Source organism: Odocoileus virginianus, chromosome 3 (assembly GCF_023699985.2).
Source record: "Odocoileus virginianus isolate 20LAN1187 ecotype Illinois chromosome 3, Ovbor_1.2, whole genome shotgun sequence".
Classification (NCBI taxonomy): Eukaryota; Metazoa; Chordata; class Mammalia; order Artiodactyla; family Cervidae; genus Odocoileus; species Odocoileus virginianus.
The window spans coordinates 50,230,409-50,244,844 of record NC_069676.1 but is presented as its reverse complement, the minus strand read 5'-3'; the positions used below and the strand labels follow the sequence as shown (position 1 = coordinate 50,244,844).

Sequence of the window (14,436 nt, the reverse complement as noted above, 5' to 3'; positions counted from 1 at the left end):
AATTGGAGGTTTATAGCCCAATAAATATAAATAAATGATAAACTCAAAATAAAACTGCCATTCCAAAGAAAGTAGCAGATTCTTTTGTGCAGACTTGTGTATTCATATAATAAATGTATAAACAACACCCACCGTGTACCAGGCACTGTGCAGACTGGTGGTTCTCAAAGTCTGGCCCATGGACCAGCAGCCTCAGAATCACCTGGAACTTGTTAGATATGCAAATTTCCAGGCCCACTCCAGACCTTCTGAATGAGAAATTCTGGAGTTGAGGTCCAGTTATCTGTGATTGTAATGCACATTCAAATGTGAGAACCCTTGGTCTAGGTACTGGAAATATAAGGGTGAAAAGACAAAATCCCTGGCTCTTCTCATGGACATTACATTTTAGTGTGTGTGTCAGGAGGACACACATATAAGTCAACAAATAACTGCACATGATAATTCTCAGATAGTAATAAGAGCTATGAAGAAAAAGAAAAATCGATGAGAGGCTAATTTAGAACAGGTGGTCAGGGAGGAGGGTCTGAAATAAGACCAGAATGATAAGGAAGAGCCAGTCATGTAAAGAATCGAGGGGCAGAAAAGAAATCCACGCATTTCAGGTGGAGGGAACAGGAAGTGCAAAGGCCCTGAGGTAGGACCACACTTGGCTTGTATGCAGAGCGGGGAGGCTAGAGCACAGTGAGAAATGCATTAGGGATGGACCTGAAGACACAAATGGCGACAGCAAGCTTAGCATTTGTTGTGCCAGAGAAAGGCACTGGGCAGTTCTGTTCAAATAGAAACACAATTCCATTTACCTTTTAGCAGGATGCCTCTGGAATGAACTGTAGGGGGTCAGGGCAGAAGCAGGGAAGTCAGCAAGGAGGTGCTGCAATAAGCCAGGCAAGGAATACTGGCGCCTGGATAGACCAGACCTATATGCAAAGATCTAGTATTAAGTGAAAAACAAAGAATGAAGGACACTCTGCCTAGTAAATTGCTTTTAAACAAACACATTTAGGTGTAAAGACCTAAAGACATTTTTGCCCCTTCAAGGATCCAGAAAAAAAAGTGAATAGTGATTATCTTTGGGAAGAAGGGGGTTAGTGAGGGTCATTTTGTTCCTCTCTGTATACTGTACATTTTTTATATATGCACAAAGCATTCCTTTTATTTAAAGATAAAATGTTTTAAATAAAATTGAAAAGCTGAGATTGAGGAAAACATTGACTAGGCAATGGATACCAGTATCAGAAAAAGAAAGCCTACTTCTCATGGGTGTGACTCTCTCCAAGCATCCTCTCCTGTAGTCGCTGAGAGTCAGGCTGACAAACTGGAACAAGTTCCTGCTCTTGGGTTACAGTGAGATTTGAGCAAGGCATCTTCTCACTTGAGAACCTCTGGACCCCGTTTCTGTCCTGTAGCTCTGGTTATGTTTGTGTCTGTTGGGTTTCCTTGGGCAACTAATACAATTTCCTGTGAATGTCTGCTGTGTTTCCCTGTGCCCTGTTTGTCAAATTGCTTCCCTCCGTCATCTTGGCAGCTGGTTCACCAGGAGGCCAGCATGCCCTTCATTTAATTGCATGATTGAGCATAAACAGAAAGAAATACTTTGCTGGGGGGAGAGAGAGGCAGGCAGCATCTGATTTCTCCTGTCAGCTGATTAGGATTTGTTGAGTCCAAAGAAGGTCAAACGAGATTAGAAAGAAAATGTAGTGTCTGGTATGCATTTCATATAACTGCATTGTTTATGTAAACAGGATGAATGATGGGGAAACTTTAAAGCAAATATTGAATATCAGCCTCAAGACTCAAACATAAGAAGCCAGGGCTCATGTGTTAGGCCGGGAGAGAAAGAAAATTTATTTCCTGCAGACGTTTGGAGTCTTGTTGAATCTATCATGCTCTGATTCCTCTTTCATGTTGGTGCAGTTAAAAAGTGATAGTTTTATGTCTGATTTTCAGAGGCGCTGAACACAGAATAAGAAAAAATATATAGAAATGCCACATTTTACTCTTTACTTTTCCTGTCCTTCTAAAGCTCTTATAAGAGGTTTACTATTACTATTACTTTCTGTAATAGCAACTGATGAAGTGCTTGGTAGTAAGTCAGTCTCTCAGGTCGGGGGAGGAAAAATCTCACCTCCAGCACCAGCCACATTGTAGACATGGCTGACTCTGGCCAAGGCCATAGCTCTGTGGATAAACCGACCAGACTTCTACTAGGACTTTTGTTGGTCCTCCAAATCTGTCATTTTCTTCTTTTCTCAGACCTACTCTCTGTAGTGCTAGTAAGTGCACAGATGAAGTTTTAATTACTTCACAACCTTAAATGGTTTTAATGGTTTTGAAAGTGATCTAAGAGCTTTGAAGGAAGCTATGGTTTCTGTTATAACTCTCTATGGGATCTAGTGGCTTGTGAATGCTTAACAAGAGGCTTTGACAGCTATTATTTCCATGAGCTCAGAGCTAGGGGGCTATTCTGAGGCCAGACTTTTAAACTAGGAAACCTCCCATCCTTTACCATGCTAAATAACAGAAGGGCCAGGAAGCATTAACATTTCATATCTCATGATTCCAAGCATCTGAATATATACTATTTAAAAGATAAATCTAGGTTCGGTATATATACACAATGGACTACTACAAAGCCAGAAAAAAAGAATGAAATAATGCCGTTAGCAGCAACATGGATGGGACTAGAAATTATCATTCTAAGTAGAATAAATCAAAAGGAGAAAGACAAATACCATATACACTTATATGTGGAATCTAAAATATGGTACAAATGAGTGCTCGCTTCGGCAGCACATATACTAAAATATGGTACAAATGAAGCTGTCTATGAAACAGAAACAGACTCACAGACATAGAGAACAGGTTTGTGGTTGTTATGGGGAAGGGGAGGTGGAAGAGGGATGGAGTGGGAGGTTGGAGTTGTAGCAGCTACAAACTATTATATATAGAATGGATAAACAACAAGTCCTATTGTATGGTACAAGTAACTATATTCAATATCCTATGATAAACCATAATGAAAGGAATATGAAAAAGAATATATATATATATGTGTATGTGTGTATATGTATATAAAACTGAATCACTTTGCTCTACAGCAGAAATTAACACAATATTGTAAATAAACTATATTTTAATACATTTTAAAAAAAGATAAATCTATATACTTGATATGGAAATTAAACAAATATGAAACTTGAGAGATGTTAAATTAAAACATTAAAAACTCAGTATTGCAAAGAATTATGTTAAGTACTTTAAGGAACTGAGAAATCATGATTTCCCAGTATTTGGACAGGAGCACTGCCAAACAACACCTGATAGTAGTAAATTAATTGGTTTACATCAGTAGCTAGGGACTGCATTTGCCTATATTTGCCTAGGAGCTGTGTGGTTTTTGGTTTTTTCTCCTTAATAGCATTTGACGACTAGATGTAATGAAGAAACAACACTAAAATAATGACTTACACTTGCATTACTGGTGTTCGAGGTGTTGTCATACACTTGGGCACATTTGATTGTCACCATAATCACAGCAGCTTGCAGGGAAGACTTAGGGTGCTTCCTAGCCTTACCACCTATCATTCCATGTGGCTAAAAACAGCTCACATGCACCCTGGAAGCAGTAAAGCAATTCTCCAATATTAAGAAGATGACTATCTAAAATATCTTCATCTATGATCTGGAAGGTCCTTTGGAATCGTGCAGGTGCTTAAGAAGATTACTATTTTTTTTAAAAGCAAATTTTAAATTTTGTCAAAAGGACCTCTGACAGTTCATTGAGGTCCCTGTTAATAAAGTTTAGAAAAATCAATTATTCCTGTACCTCTCAAGTCCCTTTTAGCAGAGCTGTGCTTCAACCATTATCAGAGTTATGTTTGTGCTTCTAATTCTTTGTCACAGGAGGTGAGATTTTCTGAGCTCCTTCCTTCAGAGGCACATGAAGTCTCCCTGGCTGCTCCCTGATGACTTTGGAGAACAGTTTTCCATCTCCACCTCCCCAGAGGAGGGAGAAACCAGCAAATTATTTCTAGTTTCAACAGGTCAATCTGTACCTCCTATCTGAATCACCAGGTGGGCAGGCTTGTATGCGTGTGCGCACATACACACGCTCTCTCAGTGACACCTCCCAGGCTCAAATGCCTGCATCAGGAACAGGACTCTTTGTCAGTTACAGGAAACTATTAATCATGTTTCCATTTGGTCTCTTCAGAGATACCTCCTGATCCATAGCCTTTCAGTCCAGGTTCATTCCTCATGTTGTAGCCAAAAGTCATTCCTACAAGCAGCTTTCCCTCTTCCTTACCCCATCCGGGCCAGGGGCACAAAGATGATGCCCGTGGCCACTGAAGAAACCCCACCTGATGATTTGCTTAGTTCAGCAGGGACAGGTTTGACCACTGGTGAGAAAGGGCAGAAATATTCTCTCTGAAGCCCCTCCCCAGCTCTAAACTGCATGGCCATTGCCTCGAGTGGCTTTGTAAAACAGGAACAGACAGACAGACAGACAGACAGGCAGACATCTACACCCTGTGCAGAGATGCCAGAAGTCAGAACAGAAAAGGATTCCTTTTCATCCAGCAGTCTTCTGATTGCAGAGGAGTGTCTCTGAGCCATGACCTGCTGTTTCCCTGCCAACTGAGGCCTCAAAATAAACAGGAATCTGCTCAGACGGGCTAGTAGTCCATTCAGTGCAGCCATTTGCCCCAAGACAAACCACGTTAAAATAACACCCAGAAGAGCTGCCGCCACTGTCTGCTGTCTCTGCCTCCCTTCCCCGCTGGCCACGAGCTCTGTATCCCTGGGCCTGCTGTTGGCTGCCCAAGGCTAGGGGTACTCCGTGTGCATCCCTGTGGGCAAGGTCGGTGCAGGCAGCTGTCTAAAGGCAGGTCCCCTCTGCCAATCAAACGGGGCTGGAGAGAGACCTACAGGCTGCACACTCACCCCCCTGCCTGCCTCCCTGCTTCCCACACAGCCCTGCAGGACTGGGAGTCGGCTCTGGAGTGCGGTGTTTGGAGGCGGACCAGCAACCTGATGTACATGCCACGGCCCGTCCCCTCTCCCCACACAGAGCCGCAGTCACCGGGAGGTGCAGAGAGCCAGCTTGGGGCTGCTGGAGAAGCAGTCGCAGCGCAGTGACAGTGACAACGCAGGGCGGATGAGACTGAGAGGATCCCCTTTCACTTCGACTGGAGAGGAAAAGCCTGCAAGCTGTTCAGGTAGGAATCAGGGTTTCTACTCTTGGGAGCAGAGAGCAGGTTATACATCCAGTGCTGAGGTAGAGAGAGGGAGAGTGTCTGTGTGTCTGTGTGTCCGAGTGTGTGTGTGTCTGAGTGCAAGTATAAGGCTTCTTGGAAAAAAAAAGAAAGACTGGCTAACATCATAGACATGTAAAAAATAGCACCTGGAGTGCAGAGCCTGTGAGAATAATCATGCAGCATGCTTCCTCTTGTATCTTCATCCCCCACTGCCGGCCATGAGGACCAGAGGGGGCAGAAGGCTCTCATTCACTAAAACCTTTGTGGTTTGGCAGGACTCTGTGGCCCTACTGAGCATGGCTAGCATTATTTTGCTTGTCATACTCATACTTAAGTGATTAAGTAGCCTGGAAATTCAGCTGTTTTAGAAACCCTGTCTACTGGGTGGGCACCTTAGATTTAGTCAACATTCTGATATGTTATGCTGAAATATGCAATTATCTGAGTATGCTTGAGAGGCTGGGGTTCCAATGGCCCCGCTGGTCACCTGGATTACATCCTACCATCCTTCTAATCTTCTCTGAAAATCACACCGTCATCTCAGTGCCCCTCCAGATAGGCACCGGCAGAGAGGGAACGGGAATGGCTAGCCACTGGGTACATTCTCTGGCACTGATGCTATCCACGCCCACGTCACTATTACATGCTGAAAGTATGCGAGGCTTCTAGATAGAACATTCGAAAAATCCAGACCTAAAAAAATCAAGGACACATTTTTCGAGAGGGCACACACCTATCTCACCTATCAGGTGCAAGAGCTCGCTCTGTGTTCTCTCCAGTTGTTTAAATCCACCCCCACCTTCCTGCTGTGGTGACTAGTACTCTCCCTTTCATTTGCCCGAGGGACACAATTGTTCATGATTTAGCTCCACGAACACCAGTGGGCGGACACAAGCATCCGGGCTCTGACTGAGGGTGACCCAGCCCAGCGGTGGCAAAGGGTTAGAGAGAAAGCAGCTAGGCTAAGTGGTGTCTAGCAAAGAAGCCGTCTGGGTGAGTGAATGTGGATTTTGGTGGAGACTGTGATTCACAGTCACGAACTTCCTTTGTTTTCTTTGTGTTGGTCACTGAGGGCTCTCAAGGAAATTCCCCCTTTGAGATCATGTATCTGAAGGCAAATTTGCCAGATCTGCTGCTAAGGGCAATGGGTAGACTCCGGGAAACTGTTTTCTATTGATGCTGCCTTTTTAGCACAAACAGGACTTGCAAATGTAGTATTATATCAAAAGCAAAGTTAACACACAAAACATTAAGGGAGAAGTCACAGTTACTTATAAACTTCCTCCCAGACCTGGTGTGCACATATGCATATATGACTTGCCAGCTTCCAAAAAGGATTCAAGGAGGAAGTATCCAGTTAAGTGGCTTGATTTCACAAGCAGGGAGCACAAACTCTGATGAAGATATTTCCATGGTAACAGTGGACAGACACCTATACGCTCCATCTACACCCCGAGAAGGGATGTCTGATGCCAGAACAGAGATGTGGTTGCTCACTCTGCTGATGTGCATTCTGTGGATCCTGAATAAAGGGTTAAGGATCGTGGAGCTGCCAGCCCCACTATGCCAGCTTCCAGCAGTCAGGGACCATGCAGAGGGGAAGGCACACCCCTTCCACATCATCAAATAGGCACTGCTTGGCTAATGAAATACTTACTCCCTGATTTAAGCTACTGGAAAAATAATCTGCAGTCATTTGGGCTACAGACATACCCTGTTTTAGGTAACTCTAACAACTATACATGACATATAAAGTATAGGTCAATGACTATTTTTCCTTAAGAAAAGTATCACTCATCAAGTTCATCAAATACTATGGCAAGGTGTCCCATGGGACTGGATCCAGCCTATCCAACCATAGAGAAAGGGGGGGACTTAACTGGGTGGGCAGGTAAGAGCGAATGAACCTTGGCTGGCAGGATGTCCAACTCAGCTGGGAGGTAATGGAGTCTGAGGTAAAGGAACAAGGACAAGCATCTGGCCTACAGTAGGAGAAGAGGGAAGGATGGGAGGGTACTTACCTTAATTCCTAAATGTTACCACTTAAGAGAGGCCAGCAGAACAGTGGTTAAGAACATAGACTCTGCATGTAGGAAGAAGCTAGGGTTCAAATTCAGTCTGACATTTACTTGTCCTGTGACCTTGTGCCTTAGTCTTCTCATCTATAAAATGGGGCAATAAAGTACTAGCCTTATAATTGAAAGGCTCAAATGAGTAAATGCTCTTAGCTCAGTGGCTGGTTTATAGTGAGCAAAATTGAAGTATCTGTTGCTATTACTATTTTGAAAGGTGAGTTCTGAAAAGGCTGCTCACAAGTCCATTTGTTCCAAGGTCCAAAGTGACACTCTGTGTGACCACCAGTGCCACCTTCTGGGCAACACGGAGATGCTTTTGCTTGGTGTAGTGTTTTACTTACACTTCTGAGCTTTCAGAATAGAGGAGCTTCTGTGCTGGTGGCCAGCATTTCTTGAGCCTTTACATGAGCCAGGCACCATTCTCGACCCTGTTATGTAACCTCGCCAGATTCTGGTAACAACTCCGTGAAGTGGGGCTCTCATGGCTGCAGGAATTGAGCTTGGTGGGTTTGGTCATTTGCCTAAAAAGTTAAAAAGTGGCAGAGTCGAACTTACACCTAGGTTGTGATCCTAGCTGGTGTGTCATCTTCATTTTGGGGGATCATTGGAGGTGTTCTGAGAGGCAGGTAGAGTTTGGTGACAGATGGACTTCAGGAAAAGATGATTCTTGAAGGCCCTAGAAAGTAGACCAGGAAGTGGAAGCTCTGTCAAGAGATGGCAAGACCCTGGATTGGACTGGAGACAGAATCTCAGCCTTGAGGACTCATGACCTTTGGGATTGGGTGTTTAGGAACAAGACATGAACGCAGGCTCTGGGGGACTAGGTGGGCCACAGGCTTTCCTGCAAGAGGATGATACCTTCTTGGAGAAAACGAGAGAAAACGGTGCCTAACAACAGAAACAAGGACACAGCAAGGGTGCTGGGCCAGGGCTCTTGACAAACCTCCAGCCTAAGGTCAGAGGTCATCTTGAGCTAAGCCTAAGGTCAAGACTAGGTGACTCCAGCCATGGAGAGAGGAAGAATAAGCAATAAAGAACTTAGCATCTGGGCACAGTGAAGTTTATAGTGATGCAAAAGGCTTGATTTGCTAATGTAATCTCTCTAAACTGAATGTTTAAAATATGACACAGAGATTTGTTTTATGCACAGTTGCTCAATTCCACCTCTCTAACTTCACCTAAGGAATGCTGGCGATGGGAAGGTATGCCTGTCTTATTATACCAGAGCTGTGTAGATGTGGGGACTACTGATGGACAAGACTCACCCTTGCTGCTCCAGAACCCGTGGTCTGGCCCAGGCATTTTCAAACTTTAATGTGCATAAGAATCACATGGGAGCTTGTTTAAAACACCAGATTCATAGAGAACAGATTTTTGGTTGCTAAAGGGAAGCTGAGCGCCCAAGAATTGATGCCTTTTGAACAGAGGTGTTGGAGAAGACTCTTGAGAGTTCCTTGGACTGCAAGGAGATCCAACCAGTCCATCCTAAAGGAAATTAGTCCTGAATATTCATTGGAAGGACTAATGTTGAAGCTGAAACTCCAGTACTTTGGCCACCTGATGCAAAGAGCTGACTCACTGTAAAAGACCCTGATGCTGGGAAAGATTGAGGGCAGGAGGAGAAGGGGATGACAGAGGATGAGATGGTTGGATGGCATCACTGACTCGATGGGCATGAGTTTGAGTAAACTCTGGGAGTTGGTGATGGACAGGGAGGCCTGGTGTGCTGCAGTCCATGGGGTCACAAAGAGTCGGACACGACTGAGCAATTGAACTGCACTGAAAGGGAAGGGGGAGGAGGAATGGAATATGAGTTTGGGATTAGCGAATGCCAACTATTATATATTGAATGGATAAACAACAAGGTCCTACTATGTGTATATGTATATGTATATATATACATATATATATATATAAAACAGGGAACTATATATATATTATGTATACTATACATTATATATATAAACATATAGAATGGATAAACAACAAGGTCCTACTATGTGTGTGTGTGTGTGTGTGTGTGTGTGTGTATAAAACAGGGAACTATATTCAATGCCCTGTGATAAGCCATAATGGAAGAGAATATTTTAAAAATGTATATACATATATAACTGAATCACTCTGCTGTACAGAAGAAATTAACACATGATAAATCAACTATATTTCAAAAAATAAGTTAACAATAAAAAAAAAAAGCCTGTTGGACTTCTCTGGTGGGGCAGCAGATAAGAATTTGCCTGCCAACACAGGAAACATGGGTTCAATCCCTGCCCCAGGAAGATCCCACAGGCTGTGGAGCAGCTAAGCCCGTGAGCCACAACTACTGAGTCGTGCACCGCAACTACTGAAGCTCATGCACCTAGAGCCTGTGATCCGCAACAAGAGAAGACACCTCAGTGAGAAGCCTGTGCACCACAAGGAAGAGTAGCCCTCACTCCCGGAAACTAGAGAAAGCCCACGCAAAGCAACAAAGACCCAGAGCAGCCAAATATCAACTTTAAAATGTTAAAACGTCAGGTTCCTGGGAACTACCCACACAAGTACTAACATAGCTGGGTTCACAAGGGGCCCAGGATTCTGCATTTCCTGGGTAGGGCCCAGCTGGTTCTGATGCCTTCGGTTGACAGGTCACAGCTGAAGAAGCCCAGGGCTCACCGTTGCTCTGGTTCCATCTTCATTGCTTTTAATGAGAACAGAGTCATGTGGCCTAAATCAGTGGCAACTAGCCTCTTTTTTGACTTGGGCTTCTTTCTGAACCACCGTTTTACTTAGGCTAAACCTACACTGTGGGAACAACAGTAACAGCCCACCTACTGCTACTAATTATCAGGTGCTGGGCACAGTGCTAAGCCCTTCACAACCATCCCATAAGTTAGGTACTATTATCATCACATTTCACAAGTGAGGGGAAAGACCTCACTGCTGGTATGTGGCAGATCTCGGATAGGAACCCAGGCCCCACAGATCTCCACAGCATAGCCATGGAGTGCCTCGCAAATATGTGAGGGTAGTTTTAGCTATTTGTCAGTTCAACCCTCTTTTCTCACCCTTCAGTGTCTTTCTCCTCTTCATATTCCTATCTTGTCCTCCCCCATCCCGAGACTCCCACATAATATCTTCAGAAGATGATGTATCCTTGTTGTTCTCTATTTTTATCTCATTCAGTAAGCCAAAAAGGGTGGGGACAATGGGTAGTTGGAAGGTAGTAGTTATGGGTTGAACTGTGTCCCCCCTGCCATTCATAGATGGAAGTCCTAACCCCCAGTATTTCAGTATGTGACCTTATTTGGAGACAATGTCTTGACAGAGGTCATCAAGTTTAAATGAGTTCATTAGGGTGGATTCTAATCCAGTATGACTGGTCTCCTTTTAAAAAGGGGAAATTAAGCCACAGTGACACACACAGAGGGAAAAGGACATGACAAAACACAGGGAGAAGATAACCCTCTACATGTCAAGAAGAAAGGCCTGGACCACATCCTTTCCTCACAGTGCTCAGGAGAAACCAACCCTGCAAATACCTTGAAATTGGACTTCTGGCATTCAGAACTGTGAGACAAGAAATTTCTGTGTTTAAACCACCCAGTCTCTGTAACAGTCTTGTTACAGCAGCCTTAGAAAATGATCACAGTAGGAAACAGATCTCCTCTTGAGGCCCTGGGTCTGGGGTGATCTAGTTGACCAATACACCCTGCCAAGTTGTGGCAACTATTTCTTTAACTCTGAGTGCTTTTCTGTTGACTTAAATAGTGTTCTGGGGAGCCACAGGTAAGCCCGAGGCCAAGGAAGGAAGAAGGAATGGATAGAAAGGATGGATAGGAAGAAGGAAAGGAAAAGCAAAGAAAAAAGAAGACAGGAAGACCCAGAGAAAGAGGAGAGGGTGCAGACCAGGACAGGCAGCCTGGAGTCCACTCCTGAGCAGTCCAGGTCAGGAGGTTCACTCGTGGGGCCCTCCTGTGTGCCAGGAGCAGGCCACAGAGACTGGGACCAACAGTTCCTACCTGCATGAAAGCAAGAGGCTAGGTGGGGCCATTGACATCCACCCTGCCTGAATTCTCCTGAGTGTTCCCCCTGAAAGCATAGGGCAGCATGCTGGACCAAGTCAGGGTGTCTGGAAAAGCTTCAGTGACAAGGTGACGCTTGGGATAAGATCTGGAGGATGGGCAGGGGTCTGATGGGTAAGGGCTGAACGTTTCAGGTGGAGAGAATGTTACCAAAAACGCAAGTCCATGTGCCCAAACTACAGTGAGGCCAAACAATACCAAAACGTCAGTTTGGAACAGAGAAAGGTTTACTGCAAGGCCATGCAAGGATATGAGTAACTCATGCTTTAAAAAACCCAAATTCCCCAAAAGCTTTCAGCAAAGCCATTTTCTAGGAAAGGTGAAGGAGGGGCATGGTTAGCTGTTGCAAATTTCTTGGTGTCAGATCCTTTGTTCTGGAGTCAGGTCATTGTCAGGTAACCATGTTCCTGTAAATCTCTTAACAAATAAATATTATTCTCTATTCTGACAAGGGCCGGGTCCCAACTTTCCTCTTCCTCCTCCTCCAAGGTCCAGATATTGGCTAAAAGGAGGCAGAGCTGAGTTGCAGCTCCCTCAGGGCCAGGTGCCCAGACCTTGTCCAGCCATCATCACTGCGAGAGCCTGGTGCACAGGACCCAGTGACCCTCAGGCTCCTCAGGCCGCCCAAACCGAGGGGGTGGGAGGTGGGGGCGAGAGCGAACCCACAGACTGTCCCATGGAGACTGCCATAGCCATTCCTTAACAGAGGTGGGAGTGGAGGAGAGGTTCACGCTTGGCTGCCTCACAGCCAGTGGGTGGCCCTGGTGAGGACACAGTCCCTCGCCTATTCCCCGAGCCCCCAACTCACCTGCTGGACCAAGGCTGGGTGAGCCGAAGGGCCTCCCGGAGGAGGCCGAGATCCCCTTCTCACCTCACTCTACTCCTGACGACAACCACTCCACCAACCTCTGGCTGAATTGCTTCACTAACGGCCGCTCACCGACAGTTGATAGCTTGTGGGCGGGGCCCACCGGCACCAACCAATGACTGAACAGGACACTAAGGGTTGCTTGTTGCCAGTTGGTTGATTGGGGGAAGGGCCCACTGCTCTGCCAACCAATGGCTGGGCAAGACCAATGGGCCCATGGTAACCCTTGCCTGGTAACAGGGTGCAGGGTAATAGCACAGAGGGTTGGCTGTGTGCTAAGGGCTGCACTCAGTCCTCGCTCTATTACAGGCGGAGCATGAGGGAAGATCACATGGTGAGAGAAATGTGGCTTCACCAAGGAGTGGAGGGGAGGCTGTGCGGCTAGGAGGCAGGGAAGAAGAGGCATGGATGGAGGCTGAACCGTGGTGGCCATGTTGAGGATTTAGGTCCTTTGCTGAGAGCCACAGAAAGCCAGAGAAGGAGGCAATCCTCTGCAGGGTAAACTCTGATTTCAACAAAGGGCAGAGAAGTTGATGGCGTGATTCAACAGTAGGTCAGCCCCGAAGGAAGACAGCAGGCTTCCTGAGCTCATAAACTTAGTGTTGGGTACATCTCCATTAGGGAATAAAGTTCCAGACCCTTCCCCAATAGTGTTCTAGCCATGGTCCCCTCAACAGCATGTTTTAGGTGTTCATCATGGCCTCACTGTTTTGTTGTTTGGTTGCTAAGTTGTGTCTGACTCTTTTTGACCCTATGGACTGCAGCATGGCAGGTTTCTCTGTCCTTCACTATCTCCGAGTTTATTCAAATTCTTGTCCATTGAGTCGGTGATGCTATCTAACCATCTTATGCTCTGCTGCCCCCTTCTCCTCTTGCCCTCAATCTTTCCCAGCATCAGGGTCTTTTCCAATGAATCGGCTGTTTGCATCAAGTGGCCAAAGTGTTGGAGCTTCAGCATCAGTCCTTAAAATGAATACTCAGGGTTGATTTCCTTTAGCATTGACTAGTTTGATCTCCTTGCAGTCCAAGGGACTCTCAGGAGTCTTCTCTAGCACCACAATTCAAGAGCATCAATTCTTCGGCACTCAGCATCCTTTATGGTTCAACTCTCACATCTGTACATGACTACTGGAAAAACTATAGCTTTGACTATATGGACTCTGTCAGCAAAGTGATGTCTCTGCTTTTTAATATGCTGTCTAGGTTTATCATAACTTTCAAGGAGCAAGAATCTTTTAATTTCATGGCTGCAGCCACCATCCACAGTGATTCTGGAGCTCAAGAAAAAAAGCCTGTCACTGCTTCCACTTTCCCCCCTTCTAATTGCCATAAAGTGATGGAACCAGATGCCATGATCTTAGATTTTTGAATGTTAAGTTTTAAGCCAGCTTTTTCACTCTCCTCTTTTACCCTCATCAAGAAGCTTTAGTTCCTCTTGGCTTTCTGACATTACAAGTGGTATCATCTGCATATTTGAGGTTGTTATATTTCTCCCAGCAATCTTGATTCCACCTTGTGATTCATGCAGCCCAGCATTTCACATGATGTACTCTGCACAGAAGTTAAATAAGCAGGGTAACAATATACAGCCTTGTCATACTCCTTTTCCAATTTGGAACCAGTCTGTTGTTCCATGTCTGGTTCTAACTGTTGCTTTTGCTTCTTGACTTGCATACAGGCTTCTCAGGAGACAGGTAAGGTAGTCTGGTATTCCCATCTCTTAAGAATTTTCCAGCTTGTTGTGATCCACACAGTCAAAGGCTTTAGCATAGTCAATGAAGCAGAAGTAGATGTTTTTCTGGAACTTCCTTGCTTTTTCCATGATCCAATGCATGTTGGCAATTTGATCTCTGGTTCCTCTGCCTCTTCAAAATCCAGCCTGTACATCTGGAAGTTCTTGGTTCATGTACCGCTAAAGCCTAGTTTGAAGGATTTTGAGCATAACATTACTAGCATGTAAATGAGCACAACTGTACAGTAGTTTGAACATTCTTTGGTGTTGCCCCTCTTTGGGATTGGGATGAATACTGACCTTTTTCAGTCCTGTGGCCACTGCTGAGTTTTGCAAATTTGCTGACATACTGAGTGCAGCATTTTAAAGTCTAAATAGGGATTATTGTCTCCCATTGATGAGGTTAATTCAAGACCTTGGGAGCCAGGCCAGGCTC

At 45.0% G+C, this 14,436-nt stretch overlaps 2 protein-coding genes across 13 annotated transcripts in view; one reads left to right on the top strand and one right to left on the bottom strand.

Annotated features, from left to right (window-relative positions):
* The window catches only part of ARHGAP26 (Rho GTPase activating protein 26), a 548,614-nt gene extending 536,274 nt beyond the window's left edge, over positions 1-12,340 (bottom strand). For 2 of the 3 annotated variants that reach the window (XM_070465553.1, XM_070465555.1), the window contains exon 1: positions 12,209-12,331. The gene's annotated coding sequence lies outside the window, so the exon portion shown is untranslated. Of the gene's footprint in view, positions 1-12,208 lie in introns of all 3 variants that reach the window. The other variant, XM_070465556.1, reaches the window with a different exon arrangement.
* FGF1 (fibroblast growth factor 1) overlaps positions 1-14,436 on the top strand; it is a 123,063-nt gene that overhangs the window by 5,187 nt on the left and 103,440 nt on the right. For 8 of the 10 annotated variants that reach the window (XM_070465567.1, XM_070465566.1, XM_070465565.1 and 5 more), the window contains exon 2: positions 4,979-5,222. The exons of 1 other annotated variant lie outside the window; for it this stretch is intronic. The gene's annotated coding sequence lies outside the window, so the exon portion shown is untranslated. The remainder of the gene's footprint in view (positions 1-4,978; positions 5,223-14,436) is intronic. One more of the 10 variants, XM_070465562.1, reaches the window with a different exon arrangement.